Raw genomic sequence first — 4347 nt, 5'->3', positions numbered from 1 at the left:
ATCTTCGTATTTCATAATCGTATTAAATTGATGGTACCGTCCCCAGCCGGTTCGAGCTGCTACGTGTTCGTCGCCTCATTATATTTCCGCGTGAATATTTAACAACAATCGAATACGAGACCGTCGGACCTCTCGTCGGAATGAAATCCATTCTTTTCTATCTTCTGCGAAAGTGGATGCGACGTTTGAAGAAACTAGCCGCTCGCTGGTCGCATTTTATTACTGTTTACAAGACCGCGTATTGCAGAAAGGTTCAATTTCGCCAATATTAAAGGAATCGGGCGAGAGAACTCGCGGAATCACAGGAATCTCGCAAGACACGCAGTCGGCAGTTACACTGCTGCCAATAGTGTCTTTGAAGTTTCAAATCATCCCCCGGCACGTATATTTGCGAGATAGTCGCTCGAGCTGCAGTTTCATGTTCTCCTGTGAGCGTATCAATGCGAAACGCAAATAACAAGCAAATTTAAAACGCGCGATACCGACCGGCATAAAGCGAAATTGGCTGTTAGAATAAATACGAGGCACAATGGAACGGAACACCTATTCTCCCTTTTCTCATACTGCATCGATTCTCCGTCGTTCCTCAAGCTATGAAAAATTAATACCGAAAAATTTGATCGCTATGCTCACGAAACCGCTAAATTATTTCGAGAACTCTACCCCTGGTACTGTATGCCAGGGGGTGCTATTAACACTAGGTTTACGGAGCACTAAAAGTGAATATTTCATATTACGCTATAAAACAAACAAGAATGTGCTGTCCAAATTTTTAGCCATTTTTTAAAAATAACATACACAAAGAAATCAATTTGTTGAATAATTTCTCGCGGATGTATCTATAGAGACTTAACAATTGTAAATTAAAAATATTAGAACCCGTCATTTTGACGGGTCCCGTAAACCTAGTGTTAAAAAAACAATAGTTCCCATGGAGGAACCTCAAGAATCTCGTAAGAAAGAGTTTAGGAAGTTCCGGGAATGCAAATCAAGAAAGAGGAATAGAAACTGCACACGTGGAGATCTCTTGGACAATTGTCTTGACCCGACTGTGCTGAACTGAAACTTGACCCAAAAATATTGTCTTTTCTTGAAATGGGTAACTCCCGAGGTCATTTGCAGTAACTTTTCCCTTTGCGAAAATGTTCTACGCGGCTTCGTTAAGGAGTTACTGACGAAAAACACGGACCAATCGGATCGCGGCTACCTCGAACCGATTCCGGCTCGGCCAATGCAATCGCCAATGCCTGCTGCAGCCGCGCTCTGATTGGTCCGTGTTTCTCCTTAATACATATCTCCTTAACGAAGTCGCGGAGAACACTTTCGCAAAGGAAAAAGTTACTCGAAGTAACCAGAGGAATCACCCCTGTCCCGGAAATATATTTCTGGGACACCCTGTAAAACTTTTCTTTTATTCTTTGACTTACACCACTTTCAAAATTACCGTCGCAGCACCCTAAATCCTGAACTTGTTCCCCGTCGTCCAACCGTACACAGTCTTCTCCAGGAAAACTCATAAAAATGACGCGTTATTGGTACGATCTGAACAAGACGCAGCTAAATCAATATCGCCCGCTCTTTCTGGGAAGTCTCATCGACGTCCCGTCCCGTATGCGTCCGACTGAATTCTGCGTATCAATACATCGAGCATGCACGCCAGCCTGGTCAGCTCTCCGTGATATACCTCGTATGATTGATCCCCTCTAGCAGGAGAACTTTCTTCTCACTCTCGCGCCGCCTTTATGCTCGGGGGGCTATACGTCCGGCCATTTGCGGTCTACATCTGTTTCTCTGTTCTCGTCTCCTTCGCTACGGTGATTTATAGGTCGTGCTTTTAACTACGATCCGCAGGATGTTCCCGGTTGGTGTGCGTGCGTGTGTTCGAGAGACAGTTACATCGACGCCGTTCCCGTAGCCAAGGGAATTACGACGCCACGTTTGCTCCTGGTCCTGGAGCTATCTTCAACCCCTTGTACCACCACCACCCCTCGCCCGCGACCCCTCCCCCAGGTACAGATGCCCCGGGAACTTTTATTTCGACGTTATCGTCCCGACGTGGCCGCACACACACACGCACCAACACTCCCAGATCGTACACGCGCCGGAAGTCGCGTACCTTGACTCACTCGCGTTTATCGTCCGACAGAGCCAGAATTATTGGCGCAGGTCAGATCGGTCCGGTGAGACCCCGAACCTCATAACTTCGATTTATTAACATCCTACGCGGTGTCACTCCACCTGCTACCGGCTTCAGCTTCCGATAGTCCAGGTGATTTTCAGCCGATTGAAAGGGACGTATTTACGAACGCGCGATCAGATGCTAAATCAGTTTTAACCCTTAGCACTCGAACGGAGACTGTAAGGCACCACTGAAAATTTTTATATCATTATCCAAAAAATTTTTTAAATTATGAAATTTGTTTGTGTTTAGTAAATTACTAAACATTTCCGTATTGTACGAGTAAATTCCACCATTTTCGTATGTATAACATGAAAAATATATATATAAAAGGGAAATATTCTAGGTCGGAAGAAATGTTTCGTTTTGGAGTTAAAATAGCTTCGAGTGCAAAGGGTTAACCCTTAGAGCACGAAGGTGAAACGATCGACGATCGTTACTGACAAAGGGACACACCGAACTGATACAATCCGATTTGGACGAAACTTTGGGGAAAGGTGGTTTTTTAGAAAAATATTGGTGTATATATTTTTTTTTATCGACCATCCTCCACATTGAAGGGGTGAAAACAGCTATCAACGTTGGGGGTGGGAACCATATTTGGTCGAATATCTCGGAAATTGTGGCTAGAAAACTGGTTCAAATGGCAAAGTTGAGTATTTTTTTCTAATAGAAAATAGATCTGCGAAAACAGATTTTCAATATCAATATTTGTTTAAATTACATCGTGAACAGTAGCCCTTTTTTCGTAATTTTCTCAATTAAATGTTGATCGATTTTTCTTTTAATATTTGTGTACGGAAAGTGTGTACAAAATACGGATAAAATACAATTTTGCATCTTGTGTTTTAAAAAATGTTACAATTTGAATTTGTTTTGTTAAATTCGTTTGTTTTCGTTAATTTCTATTGTGTTCATTAGGAACTTTATCGAGCTGAAAACAACCTGAGGATTTTGTAAAATTGTTACCCTATTTTGTTTTGCACATTCGTGTACAGTAAGTGGGTACACTAGATTCAATGTCCTCGTTAAAGTGAACTGACTATAATTTTCCTTCGATTTATTTCATTTTTTCACTCATTTGTCTATATTTAATGTTTAAGAATAGATTTTATTATTTAGTAATATTCGTAGTTCTTGCCTAACCTGCCACGATAGTACTTGTGTCCATCTAAATAATGTATTCAATTTGTAGATCAACTATTTATGTATTAATTACATCGCATTAATTTGCGGGAGTGTAATTAATGCGAACTCGAATCTCGCAATTTCGAAAGCACGAATTGCTTTGTTGATGTTTCGTGTCCGCGTACGTGGTGTGCGGCGTCGAACGTGATTTACTGTAGAAATTTGTCAACACGTGAAATGTTTCAAGTTTGCTAATTAGATTAAAAACTATGAATCTGGCATAGCGAATGAGGTACCTGGTTTCTTTGATCTCCGAATCAACAGAAAAATATATGCTAATAATTAGTAAAATCAATTCGTTATCTTAAGGATACAAAATTGAAAAACAAACCATCGAGTTCAAAGGAGGTTTTATAAACCACAGAGAGTAATTTGCGTTTGAAAGTGTTTGTTTCCAATTAAAACGTTTCTCATTAGCGTGCTAAATGATTTCTTTGAGCAGCTACACGTTCTCGGAGCAACCGTAATAGGCTTGTCGTTTTAAAACTTCCTAATAGGCCGCGCGAAATAACGAGATTTTTACTAAATTATTTTCGGCGTTTATAGCGGCAATTTGCGCAGTTTCGTGCACATGCAAATCGTATGGGAGCACTCGTTTCCGGTACGTTAACCATGATAAATAGTTCAAAGAGTAACGCCCCGCCAACCTATGTGGTGACGTCAGGCAACACAAGAAGGAGTTAATAACACGATTCATTGAATATTCAAGTACCCAATGATGTACGTACCCACTTCATAATTGTTTCGTCGTGTCCCGGGCAAACAATGACGGAATGCCGGCCGACAATTGCTAGTCCCGCACTTAATTACCTTAATTAGCGATAGCTTTCTATGACATCGTTTAATAGTCGGTCAATCAACAAGCGCGAGAGAGGTGCGAAATTTAGAGGTAAAACATAGTTCGCGTTCCGTCCCGTTCAAACCTATTGATTTCCCATCGATGCTGTTCACTGTTTTTCCTGTACAATACAACATTTTCT

This window comes from Halictus rubicundus, chromosome 6, assembly GCF_050948215.1.
Source record: "Halictus rubicundus isolate RS-2024b chromosome 6, iyHalRubi1_principal, whole genome shotgun sequence".
NCBI lineage: Eukaryota > Metazoa > Arthropoda > Insecta > Hymenoptera > Halictidae > Halictus > Halictus rubicundus.
This window is presented reverse-complemented; position numbering follows the sequence as displayed.